At 41.3% G+C, this 14,222-nt stretch overlaps 1 non-coding gene across 1 annotated transcript; it reads right to left on the reverse strand.

Annotated features, from left to right (window-relative positions):
* Positions 1–13,858: 13,858 nt before the first annotated feature.
* On the reverse strand, positions 13,859–13,960 carry LOC112059031 (U6 spliceosomal RNA). The gene has a single exon (XR_002888241.2). It is a non-coding gene; the product is annotated as a U6 spliceosomal RNA (small nuclear RNA).
* Positions 13,961–14,222: the final 262 nt, after the last annotated feature.

Genomic DNA, 14,222 nt, shown 5'->3' on the forward strand with positions numbered 1-14,222 from the left:
GCTGAAAAAGGAGAATGTGTTTAGGCTTTTTTTGAAATACTCTTGAGAATGGGTTTGTGGGGCAGCAGAATGCTTGTGGAAATGTATCATGATGGTGTGAACTTTTTTTCTTTACCGTCTAAAATCTTCCTTTGAAAATCTACTGCTACTAATAGTAATAACTTAAGCTGTCAGAAAAGCTCTATAACATCCCTGCTGCAATGATTTTTTTGCTACTGCAGCAGAATGCTAAGGCCACAATCTCCATGAATAATATAAGGACAGATGGAGAAGAATATGACAATTACAGATGTGTAAGTTCCTTGACCTTTGCTCCCCACTCCTCTCAGGCCAGCTGCAAAAGCTTGGTGTCTCTGACTGGATGGCCACGACTTTTAATACTCTGACCTGTTCACACTGCACCTGACTAGGATTATGTATCACGTAAGTAAGTGATAGGCCTTAAAAAGGCTTTTAACAAAAAAATCAGAGGAGAATGGTGGTGAAGGAAGCAGCTAAGTGCTTAATTTACAGACAGTTTTAAGTATCTAGATGGAAATAACAATTGTGTTCATTTGTTCAATAATAACAAAAGCCTTGACCTAGTGTTGACCTGTTGTGCTTCTCTTTCCCTTGTTTCTGTATTCCATAGCCAAGGAAGACATGATCTGAAGCTCTGTGCTGCCTACAGGTTTGCAGGAAACAGTGACATGTAGTTCCAGCCATTCTCCCCCGCTTTCCACTTATTGTTTTAGGATTTGTCAGAGAATGTGTTGAGATGAAAGGCTGCATATTTTTTTTAGGTCTGATATTGAATGGAAGCAGTTGTGGTTTTTTTTTTAAAAAAGAAGTAGGTAGGGAGGAAACACACAGCTTAGGGTTAACACCCTCCTGGTGTTTACTCATAAATATAAAATGGTGTAACACCAGACACATGGCACTTTCTGATTGGTTGCTGATGATGTCATGCACATGTCACTCTGGCCAGTAAATTTGCGGATCTGTTTTCCTTATTCGTATGTTTAAATTCCGTTTCACAATAGCACCATTTCCAGGGGATTATTGCACTTCTCAGGTGGTGGAAATCATTTAGGCCTTCACTTGAGCCTGGCAATAACCTGCTGTGTCATATATAAATGTGTGTGTGTGTGTGTAAAAACACTTGGATGGTAGCAATTGACCTCTCCCTGCATTAAATGCTAATATAATAGGTGGGAGTTCTGAGCCTTTCAGCCTCACAGGGCATCACCACAGGCCTTGAGAATGGGAGGCTGGTTAGAGAAGGCTAATTGAATTGGAAAAGTGCAGTTTTGTAGAAATGGTCTAGTTCCACCCCCCCTGTCGTCCTTAAATTCAGGGCAGAGCATAAGCTCTGTAATGTTTTCCACCCCGTGCAGGCACATGAGCTGTGTGGTTACAGTAACAGTCTAACAACATACACTGGTGTGCATGTCTACTCCATGCATTTGAAACCCTGTAGTATTCCTAACAGTGGGATGTGGAGCTCCCCTGAGGAAAGCTAGATTGTCCACTGACATTTGGATTAGTTTTGGATCTCCGAGTCTGGGATGGATTGGATCCCTAAATCCTTTCACTCTATCTAGCAAGAATGTTGTTTTATCACTGAAAATTAGGAACATTTTGTATGGAAAAAGCTATATTTTAAGTAGATAAAAATTGCCTTTATGAGCAAAGAACATTGGTAGAAGGTGGCTGGAACATTTTTCTTCAATTTCTGTTAACTGATTATAGTTTTTTTGTTTGTTTATCCGTTAACTAGAGACACTTATTAAACAAGGATTCAGGAGTCCCTTTTGTTACTTTCAGGGGGGTGCATTCTCCAAGAGACTGCAAAGTCACTGCTCTGATCAGTTATGTGAATTCTTAGGAATATTTTGAATGCTGTCATTTCATCAACTTCTTATTGGGATTAGAAAAATTCCAAGAAAGCAGATTGGATGATGTTGTTTAGAAACGTGTCTATATTTAGGTCTTATCTACTCAGGCATCTCTCAATTTCAGATAGCCAGTAGTCCATAGAATCAGCAATTTGCTGGGTCAAAAGAAAAAAGCTTCACATTCAGCATTATAAAATGGTAATGGGCTCAAAGGAGATATTTTGTGTTCCAGGTTAGATCCATGCCTCTGACAGGCTGCAATTATGTGCGAGCTGAAACCAGAACTGATCTAAACATGCATAAGAATTTCAGACACAGCTTTCTTCAGGTGGTGATTTGGACAAGGTTAGCTACCTAAATCAATATTATTACTTATTCTGTCCGTGAGGGAAGGCACTGCTCCGCTGTGCCCTCTCTGCTGCCTTTTCCTCCCCCTCCTCCTCCTGCTTGATCCTGTGAAAGCTGTTTGAGACTGAGCGAGAAAGGCTATCACTCACTAACAGGATACTTAATCCCACGCAGGTGCAGTTTTGAGTAACTATACAGGGCCTCAAGGTCATGTTGGCTGCAAAGTCGGGCAGACCCAAGCTTTTGCAGATGGCCTGAGTGGGAGGAGCGAGATTCAATAATGTTTTCCATCTGTAGCTTCCATGTTCTTCTTTCCCATTTCTCCTCCTCCTCCTCCTCCTTCTTTACGTCCTTTCACAAAGCTTTAATACAGCACCACAGCAACTTTGGAAATAGAAGTAAATATTACTTTAAAACCAAGCACTTAAGAGTTGTTTATACTTTTCATGTAAAAATGTAGTTGGCTGAAAGGAAATCATAGACAGGTAGGCAAATTTTCTTTCATTTACGTTGGTGGTCTAAATTTGAAGCCAGTTCTTTTATTTGCTTCCTCCTTCTATGTTCTGATTTAAGCCTGCTTATAAAAAATAACAAAAGCAGGATGTTGCCACTAGCTGCTTCTCTGCTTCAAACAGAGCACTTCATCCTCCTAAAGTGTAGTATGCCAGACCCCTCTGTCTCATTCGTCCAAATAGGAGTATTCCAGTCCCTTTACTAAAAGCATAATTTTCACAATTTCAGATGTCATTTTATTTTTGTTCGTTGTTCTCTCAGTAGTGATGTTGCCCTTTTGGAATTATTTTGCCAAGGAATCTACAGACTTTTAAGCTGCCCTGTCTCCTTTCCCCCCTTAAACAAAGTGGGGAAAAATCCTTGTAAGAATAGTATATTTTAGAAAGAACTGCTCAAGACAAGGAGAAATTATGAAGTATTGAGCTGCGATTAGAGTGAATCTGAGCAATGGAACCTCTGTATTTAGTGGTTAATATTATTAACCAAGAAAGCTGTATTATGTTCTGGGGGTGGGGTGGCGGGGGCAACATTTCTATTCTCAGAATCATTACTAATAAGAGCTACTTGTGGGCTTGCTGGCTGGAAGCATGGAATTCCACAATTGTAGTCTGAAAATGAGTACAGTCCTATATGTGTGATACAACACTTTGTGGTAAACAGCTATATATGGCATAACATGAGCACCCACTTATGAACTAAGAATATACATTATATCTCAATTTGTCTTTGACTGAAGTCATGCTTAGGAGTGAAGTGCTTAAGTATAGCTTGATTCGTCCCTTCATGGCTGACTGCACATCAAAGTCTGAGAAGAATTCAGAAAATTTTCTTTATAGTAGTTAGGACTTTTAAAAAAAATTAATAACAAAAAAACCTCAAAAAATTACTCCACCTTTACAGATCATAGCTAGATTCTTCCTCACAGTAAAGGTAAAAATAAATTGTGAGACCGGGCACAGTGGTTGTCATTTGTGCAGTTCTGTGTGGGATTGGGAAGAATTACTCTGCTTGCCAATTTTCTTCTCACACCATATGAAGACTATCAGAGGAGTGTAAATAAAGGCAATCATGTTTTTTTGTGTGTGTGTGTGTGTGTGCTTTAAAAGGAAAATAAATCAGCATTTTCCACTTCAGCAGGGCTTTGGCCAGCAATCTTGGGAATCATGTAAAATCTAATGGAGAAATTCTAATTAGCCTAGCAGCAAGGAAAGTATTAATTTTGCTGTCTAAAATGCAAGTCTGGTATCCTTTGTGAATGAAAACATTAAAGATAAGCTGGCTGGAGAGCAGCTGCTGTCACATTCATGTGCATGTGTGCGCACAGAGCAATCCTTGAGTTTCCTGTATCAGTGTCCTGCCGTAGTACCACAGTGTGAGAGAAAGGGACCAGCCTTGTGAGATTCTGGGCACTCTGTCTTGTTTGTCTTCAGTAGCCTCACAAAGTTTGGCTCCTGGTGACCAACGTTAAGCAGGAAAAAAGTAGTCATTCATTGGACTTGTTCCAGTATTGGGCTTTGCTTTTTCGCAATCATAATTGTGACTGTTTTCAGTTAAATTAAAGAAAAAAAATGTGATCAGGAGTGGGAAAGGGGAACCGTGGGCCAATGATTAGGGACCTAACCTGGGACTTGGGAGACCTAGGTTCAATTCCCTGCTCAAACACAGATTTCCTGTGTGACCCTGGGAATGCCTTTTAGTCTCTCTGTGCTTCAGTTCTGCATCTCTGTTAAATGTGCTTAATAGTACTTCCCTAACAGGAGTGTTGTGAAGTGGTCAAATATTACAATTATTGGGGGATACAGATACTTAAGAGATCTAAATAGATAGATAGAAGGAAAAGGCCAAGATATGAATTAGTCATAAAAATAATGTATAATATTTCTCAACGATTGAAGTTACATAATGATCCCACATTACGTATACTGATTCATACTTGTAAATATGTCAATGGAAACTGCTCCCTTATTTTTCCAGCTACTATCCTGAGGGGAAGTTCCCTTCAATAACTTAGAGAACAAGCTCTATTTGCAGAATATTTATAGGATATCAATTTATTTCTTTTCCCTGCTTTAAAGCATTTGCATTTGGATTCAGCACAGTGAAATAATTGAATCTGAATTCCTTTCTATTTGAAAATGTTAGGAATAAAAAAGGAGAAAAATATTCTGTTTGTTGATGTTCTTCATTCTTTCAGAGCTGCAGCCAGCAGCTTCTCTCCATCTTGATCACCCTTCAGGAGAAGGCTGTAGACTAAATAACCAAGAACTTTCCAAAATGAAGCCCGATTAAAGTGAGGATTTTTTTTAACTCTGTACTGCAATCCAACTTGCCTCTTCTTTGAATCACTTGTCCCTGTGACGAGAACATAGTTGTACAGCTTCTCTGAATTTTTATGTAAGCTCATTCCATGATCAACACTGGGGAATGGCCTTCGGTTCTGCCAGTCAATCCTGTCCCATTTATTATTATTTTTTAAACTATCTATTAATGGATTTAGGCCAGGCATGGTTCTTACAGCCTAAGCCATTTTGGTCTGACCCAGTATGGCCGTTCTTATTTTATCATTTATCTTATCTAGGAGCAGGGTTTGGATTTTTTTTCCCCCTCTAGCAGTACCAGATTTTTTAAAATAATAAAAAAAGAAAGGTTTCTTGCTGGTACACTCCAGTAGAAATTGTGGACAGGTTAGGAAAGAAACAAAATAAAATAAAGGAAACCTATATATGTTTTTGTTTCTATGTATATAGTTTCCTTTATTCCATTTTGTTTCTTTCCTAACCTGTCCACAATTTTTATTGGTGTGTGTGTGTGTATTATTTATTTATTTTAAAAGAAAGCAGAAAGGAAAGAAAACATTGCAAATCTAATTGGACTGCTTTGTCTTGAATGCTCGCTTCATTATACTCCAGGCCTTTTGTGCTTTGTTCTCTTATTCAGATTCATGCTGCAACTTTACAAAAAGTTTCTCCACATTTCTTACTTCTTTAAGCACAGATTTAGCTAACAATTCAGATACTCCAGGAGACTCTTGTTTTTTGCAATTCCCTTCTCATCAATTTACTGCAGTACCAAGTTATTTGCAGACATCCTAGCATTTCCCACTTTATTCATTTCTTCCACATTCAGCTGTACTCAGATTCACAGTGAGATGAAAATACCAAGCTGCAGTCAATTTTTGGCAGTGAATCTTATTATTTCAAGTACTTCCATGTTTCCGGTAGAGAGTCCACTTGCTGATTACGTTTCTAAATTGTGGGCAACCCATTTCATCATACCTGTTTTGGAGAAACTTGCTGTAATTACACAGTTATGTAGAAAAATAAACATGTTCCAGCAGTATTAGCCTTCAGTTATGTATTAGCCTTCAGCTGCAACACAAGAAGTCTTTCCAAGGCTTTGCAATGAAATAACATCCTGAATTCACGGGCTGCTTGGTCACAGTCAGGATGCAGTGTGGAGTGCTACAGTTATATAATTAAAATCAAAATACCCATGGTACAGAACGGGACCAGTATGTTATCTAAAATTAATTTGTACTTAAACATTATAGTTCTTGGAAGAAAAAAACCCCAATAATACAAACTGGGTTCCTGCAGAGTTGGCGTGGCATCGCTTTGGAAGCCTGTGATAGTCACTTATATTTTCCTGTGAATCTTTGAGAACGAAAGTTCTCCATATTGCCAGATCTTGGCTTAAAAAACAAAACAGAAAAAACAAACAAACAAAAAACCCTGTCCATCTCAAACCATTGGTTGCTATGTTTTTAGCTGCCAGAGGGCAATCCATGCTTGAACCCTTTTGTCTTTTTTTTACATAAGATGTTTCTCTTCCAAGATGAAGGAATAAATATGATAGACTATAACAGATTTTTGAATCTTCAACCATAATATTTTGGGGGATGTGATAGAATAACAGAGAGAATTAATTATGCAGGTTTTTTTTCCCTAACACCTGGAGCTCATGCTGTTGCTGCTTCTGCTGGCTAGCTGTTGTTTTTCATAAATCACCCTGTCGGGCGGTGTGGGGGAGGGGAATCCATTGAAATATGGAAAAAAGTAGTCATGGCTAGGATGGAAGGAAAGCAACATCTAAATATTTCACTACCACCCAATAAGCATAGAATCTCCAGGAATTTCCATTTTCCTTGGCTTGTTTCCTTGGCTTTCAGCTTGGAAAAGAAACTTGCCTAGATGGCTGTATTTAAAATAATAATTTCAGCCTGGATATTTAAAAAAAGTAATAAAGGAATGAAACAAGAAATATGTGGCTTATGGTTCCATCTGAGGTCTTAATGAAGGCTTTTCATCCACAGAAAGGACTTCCACAAATCTGGCCATTCAGATAGATCTGTGATAGGGATATTTTCTTTCAATTGTATTTTAATTATGCCAACTCTGATATGGCATTTGGTTTGCACAAGTAACTTTACAAGTTTTGTAGGCCTATTGTTTCTAGCATGCTATTAAACAGTTGCAGGGGGATTGGGAAGGGAGGGAGGAGTCATAACTCCCACACAAATAGATGCCTCTTCAGCCAAATTCAGTACATGTACAATAACATTTCAGCACCATTTCCAAATGACACAGGCCACACAGTTTCTGAGAATATTTCAGGAACACTCTAAACCCTCTTCTTCAGCCTTTACTTGCAAATGTTATTCAGAGTGAGTAATCTCATATATTATTCAACAGATGTAAGGGTTGCAGAATCAGACACATAGAAAGTAGAGACTGGACTTGTTAGCATGTTTTTAAAATTCCTCCTTCTAAGTTTTGCCGTGGTTGTTATTTTTTAACTTGTGTATTAGTGGTGGTGTTGCTAAAACATTATTTAATCAAACTTGACTGGGTGATGGTGGTTCTTTTCTTTTAAGGAAGATAAAAGTAGACTTCAGAGGCTGCCATGGTTTCCTCAGGGGACCCTGTGTTTTTGTTACCGCAAGCCTTATTTTGAGAGAAAGTGCACTTAAAAAACAAACAAAACCAAAAAACAAACAAACAAACCCAACCAAAACAAATAGCAACCAAAACTTCTTTCCAAAATTTCAGTTTGGTTGGTCAACCCCTCCTTCCCCCCCCCAACTCTGCTGAAACGTAGACCTAAGATATTATTTGTCATTCTTTAAAGTAAAGAATTTTAGTTGCCAGGTTCACTGAACTGTACTTGGGAGAATATCAGCATAAATCCAGTAAATAACTTCTGTTAGTGAATCAAGATTCAATTTTGCTTGAGTATAGAAAATGGCACCTGAATTATTTTAAAAGTGGAGCATGAACCTTTGTTTTTTAATTTGTTTTGCCTGAAAGTAAGCAGAGGAATATTACGATTAGTCACTCCCTGCTGTTATAATAAATACCTGTTTTCCTCATAGCATTCATTCTAAGCAGTGGGAGTAGTTTATCTACTAAAACTATTCTCTTGCTCATACACTATCAATGAATGATGTAGCTCCATCGTGTGTATAGGTAGCACCTTTCCTTTCCACTGCATGGGTTGAGTTAAGAAAAGAATGCCCTATGCTTCACCTCCAAATTCTTGGGTAGGGATTATGCTGTGATCACGTCTACTGAGTCAGAAAAACAAATTTCACTTGTTCCATTATGCATGGAGGACTGAGTCCCTGATGACTACACTTTGGATTGAACTGCAACCTTTTGTCAAACTGTAAAATTCTTCACAATGGTGTAAAACAGAGCTTTCCCCCATTTCTTTGGCTTTGTTATTTGAGGCTAGGTATTTTGTAAAGTCATCTTTGAAGAAAAGGATGGCAAAGAGAGAGTTAGCTACGATAAATTCCTTTTAATGAGGTCACGGTCAGGGTTCAAGTAAATCTTGGGCTTTAGATATTATGAAACACAGTCAAAGCAATTTCACTGTTTTTTTGTTTGTTTTTTGGGTCCTGGTAAATTATGTATTGCACCAGAATTTATTTTTAAAAAAATTATACATGTGTTTCAACAATCAAACAGGCAACTTCAAACAACTTACTCCTCCTTGTTCACTACTAGGAGTAGGGCCAATGATAATTAATCAGAATTGTCCTGAGACTTACATCAATCTTTCTACTTGCCTTCTAAGTCTTGGTCTGATGCTGTCATAGGTGGTAAATTCTCAGGTGTGATGTGTCTGAGATGGCTAGGACTATCCAGTGCTGATGCTTCAGCTGTATGTGTTCCTGCTTTTTCACACATGCAGCATCACACCGTAGAGAGAATGCAACAGTGGCAGGTACAGCAGGTTGGTATCAATCTAGCCACCAGAAGAAAATCAGTAATGGCTTCTTTTCTACATAAGTTTCGGGCATTGGAGTGGGAGGAGCAGGGGAAAGTTAGTCGGGAAACACCCAGCTGAGCACAACGTAATATGAAACAGTTTGGGTTATTTGTGGGAGGGGAAGAGAGAAAAAGTATAAGTATTTGAACAACTAGTTAGGTGAACAGTTTTCTGGCTTTTTATAATACTATAAATAAACTGTAGATATTAATGGTACTAGTAATCCCTACATCATGTTACTCAACAGCAATCCCTCCATATGATTACAGTGTAGTGTTGTAGTCCAAAGAGCATCAAGGTTGGCTTTTGTGGGGAAGAAGAATGGTGACTGTAAGATGATTGGTGGGGCTTATTAGCAATTAAAAATCTGACAAATACCCAAAAGACCAAGTTCAAGTACAAGAAGAACTCATGGCACATACACCCTGAAAAATCCACTTCTGTATTCATGGGTTTCAGTCGTTTTCTTTGTTGTTGAATTAGGTTACGAGGGAGGAGAAAAGGCAAACTACCCCTCCCAAAGAGTTTCAAGGTATGTCTATCAGGAAGGAAATGAGAATCATTATGGATTTGGTCCAAAGCCCTTGGAGATCAGAGGGAGACTTTCCATTGATTTCAATGGACTTTGGATCCAGCTGTACATTACGTCTAATTACTTACTTAAAAAGTAGCAAAGATGAATCATAAAAGATTAGGATTGAAAGAGACCTCAGGAGATCATCTAGTCCAATCCCCTGCTCAAAGAACCTCTAAGGATGGAGATTCCACCACCTCCCTAGGTAACCCATTCCAGTGCTTCACCACCCTCCTAGTGAAACAGTGTTTCCTAATATCCAGCCTAGACCTCCCTGTGACGAAATCTCCCATAAGGCTTTATGGAAATATGCTTAGAATGTGTTTTATGCTACATATGCCATGTAACATATCTCTGTAAAGATTATGATCTACTGAATCTATTAATCCTATTTGTATGCATGTATCATTTTTGTATTCGAAGTTATGAATATTGGCTGTGTACTGGCTTGAGTTCTAAATAACCTTAGTAGAGCATTTGGTCAGTTCCTGGAGAAAGGAATGTTGAAGTTAAGTACCTAATCAATAAACACTTAAATGACAATGAATCTTGGAATGCTCCAATCCACATAAGAAGTCTACTTGAGGACGTTCAAGGTAGCATGTGACCCCTGGCTGCTGCCTGGTAAGAAACTGTGAGTCATGGTTGGACATGTGACTTGCCCAGGTGACTCCTAAACTCCATCGTGGAGCTGGCCTTTGCATAGGAGTGAGGAGGGGGTCTCCACCCACAAGAGAAAGTCTATTTAAACCCCTGGGAGACCCCTCCATTTTGTCTTCAGCTGGCTAAAGATAGAGCCTTTCCACCCTCCAGGATACCTGAAAGAAACTGGAACAAAGGACAGTGACTGCAAGGGGTGTGAGTGATTGCTGGACCCAGGCTAAAAGGAGATTAGTCTGTAAAAGGGAGCATTCTGGAACTGGTGAGGATCTTATCTGTATTCAGTTTAATTAGACATAGATTTGCATGTTTTATTTTATTTGGCTTGGTGACTTACTTTGTTCTGTCTGTTACTACTTGGAATCACTTAAGTCTTACTTTCTGTATTTAATAAAATCACTTTTTACTTATTAATTAACCCAGAGTATGTATTAATACCTGGGGGGAGGCAAACAGCTGTGCATATCTCTCTATCAGTGTTATAGAGGGTGAACAATTTATGAGTTTACTTTGTATAAGCTTTATACAGGGTAAAATGGATTTATTTGGGTTTAGCCCCATTGTGAGTTGGGCACCGGAGTGTTAAAGACAAGAACACTTCTGTTAGCTGCTTTCAGGTAAGCCCGCAGCTTTGGGGCAAGTAATTCAGACCCTGGGTCTTTGTTGGAGCAGACGGGCGTGTCTAGCTCACCAAGACAGGGTTCTGGGGTCCCGAGCTGGCAGGGAGAGCAGGAGCAGAGGTAGTCTTGCACATCGGGTGGCAGCTCCCAAGGGGAGTTCTGTGATCCAACCCGTCACACTCCCCCACTGCAATTTGAGACCATTGCTTCTTGTTCTGTCATCTGCCACCACTGAGAACAGCCAAGCTCCATCCTTGGAACCCCCCTTCAGGTAGTTGAAGGCTGCTCACTCTTCTCTTCTGCAGACTAAACAAGCCCAGTTCCCTAAGCCTCTCCTTGTAAGTCATGTGCCCTAGGCCCCTGATCATTTTCATTGCCCTCCGCTGGACTCTCTCCAATTTGTCCACATCCTTTCTGTAGCGGGGGGCCCAAAACTGGACGCAGTACTCCAGATGTGGCCTCATCAATGCCGAATAGAGGGGAATAATCACTAATCACTTCCCTTGACCTGCTGGCAATGCTCCTACTAATGCAGCACAATATGCTGTTAGCCTTCTTGGCAACAAGGGCACACTGCTGACTCATATCCAGCTTCTCATCCACTGTAATCCCCAGATCCTTTTCTGCAGAACTGCTGCTTAGCCACTCCGTCCCTAGTCTGTAGCAGTGCATGGGATTCTTTCGTCCTAAGTGCAGGACTCTGCACTTGTCCTTGTTGAACCTCATCAGATTTCTTTTGGCCCAATCCTCCAATTTGTCTAGCTCACTCTGGACCCTATTCCTACCCTCCAGCGTATCTATCTCTTCCCCCAGCTTAGTGTCATCCACAAACTTGCTGAGGGTGCAATCTATCCCCATCATCCAGATCATTAATAAAGATGTTGAACAAAACTGGCCTCAGGACTGACCCATGGGGCACTCCGCTTGATACCGGCTGCCAACTAGACATCAAGCAGTTGATCACTACCCGTTGAGCCCGACAATTGAGGCAGCTTTCTATCCACTCCATACTTTTTTAACTTGCTGGCAAGAATACTGTGGGAGACCATATCCAAAGCTTTGCTAAAGTCAAGATATATCACGTCCACTGCTTTCCCCATATCCACAGAGCCAGTTATCTCATCACAGAAGGCAATGATAAAAATAAGTTAACTTCATTGACATTTTCTGGTCAGATTTAAAATTTTTCTTCATTCCTAGATTGGTACTGAATCACTGAAGAACCCTCATTCTGAATACCTCTGGTTTTTTTGCTAGAGAACACACAGGCACAAATGACTCAAATAGGAATAAAAAGAGAACACAAATAGAAAATGAGAAGCCTCCAAATGTTTGAATCGTATGATCATGAGAGAAACAAAATAACATCTACAGAGAATGAAAATATAAACCCCTTTTTAAATGAGATTTCACCTTTTTTCTGGGGATTTGTTCGGAGCTGGAACCACTTAACTGTAAGAGGTGGGCAGGAATTCCACTTTTTTTTCCTTTAAGGGTGAAGATGGTTGTGTTTGACTCAGTCTGCCTGCATCTTTCATATGCATAAAAAAGAACAGTCCTTTGCTGTGTTCTGAACTATGAGAGAGAAGGAACCTCTCTTACCTCTCACATGGAGTTGGTCAGACTCTTGCTACAATTATGTACACAGCAACTACGTTTGGGATTAAATTCACCCCTGTGTGCCACAAGGGCTGAACCCTTTTATGGCTCAAAATAAGGCTTAGATGGGATTTACATGGTGCATAGGTCATTTGCTAGCCCTGTGCACCAGAAATGCCAGGTGTCCGGTTTTCAACCGTAATGTCTGGTCGAAAAGAGAATCTGTCAGTGTCTGGTCAGCACAGATGACAAGACATTAAAAGTCGCAGTAACTGGCCTCCACCATTGGGGGTGTGTGTGCATGGGAAAGAGCAGCAGCTGCGGCTGGAGCCACATGGAGGAACTACTATCTGCTCAGCTGCTGATGCCTAACTGAACAGTGGCTGGCTTCTGGACTGGGCTCCAAGAGGTAGGTGCCACCTCCTGGGGGGCATCCTATGTACCCCTCCTTCTGCCCCGCCGTGCCCTAATTGCCCTGGCCTCTTGTTATGGAGACCAGCCCCTTGCTCTGGGGACCAACCCCCCTCCACCCTGTTGTGCCCCAGTTGGGCAGGCGGGTATAGTGCACATCAGCTCCTCTCAGCCTGGCTCTGCAGGAAGCAGGTGAGTCCTGGGCAGGGGTGAAAGTAAGGCGTTACGGGCCGATACAGTGTACTGGTAAAAAGTAGCCGCCAGTACCGGCCCATACCACTGACTTTAAAGTGCTGCTGCGGCGGCAGCGCCTTAACATCACTGCCCCTTTTGCCCACCCCCCCGGCCGCCAATGGGGGGGCGCAAAAGAAATAGCTGCCTCGGGGCCGCGATTTAAAAGGGCGGCGGCAGTGGATGGAGCCCTGGGCCCTTTAAATCGCTGCTGGGGCCCTGGGTGGCGTGGGCCAGACAGCGCAGATGGGCTGGCTGGGGGACACTGACCCCAGCCCTGCCCCTTCCACCCAAGGCCACATCCCTTCCGGGAGGGGGGGGGGGATGGGGGGGAGGGAGGCGCAGAGCTGGCCCCATACTGGTAAGAGCTCAATTTTACTTTCACCCGTGGTCCTGGGAGAGGGAGGAGTGGAAAGTGAATAATGGAGGAAGGGGAGCAGGGGAAGGGTTGGGGCATGGGTGGAGCCTGGAGGGAAGAGGTGGGGCAGGGGTCTTTGGTTTTCAGCAGTTAGAAAGTTGACAACCCTACTCTGCATAATAGTGAAATTCACTCTTAATGCGTTAAATCTAAGGGTTTGTCTACACTGGCACCTTAAACACTGCAAGTTTCTCGTTCAGGGGTGTGAAAAAACACCTCCCTGAGCTCAGCAAGTTTCAGCGCTGTAAAGTGCCAGTGTAAACGGTGCACCAGCGCGGGGAGCCGCGCCCTTCGTGGAGGTGATTTTTTTAGCGCGTTGGGAGAGCTCTCTGCCATGACCACGCTTCACGAATTTGCATGTCATCCTTGCACAGGGGCCATGCTAATCTTCTCTGTATCGTTCCAATTTTAGTATATGTGCTGCTGAAGCGAGTACAAGGCACGTTAAAGAACTGCTGTGAGAAAGTTGCAGCGCTGTAAAGTGCCAGTGTGGACAACGCCTTAGTGTTACACAAATATAGTGGGAATTTCACAGGATGTGATCCTAATGTTTTAGTCTCCCCGGTTTATAGCTACACCTCCACTGCAGCAATAAATGGAATATTATGCTAACTAGAAAAGTGAATGTTTTTAATAGATCAAATAAAAGCTAAAATTAGTGTTTGGATTAAACATAGCCCCTTACGTGAAAAAATTCA

This window comes from Chrysemys picta, chromosome 2 (assembly GCF_011386835.1).
Source record: "Chrysemys picta bellii isolate R12L10 chromosome 2, ASM1138683v2, whole genome shotgun sequence".
Taxonomy (NCBI): domain Eukaryota; kingdom Metazoa; phylum Chordata; order Testudines; family Emydidae; genus Chrysemys; species Chrysemys picta.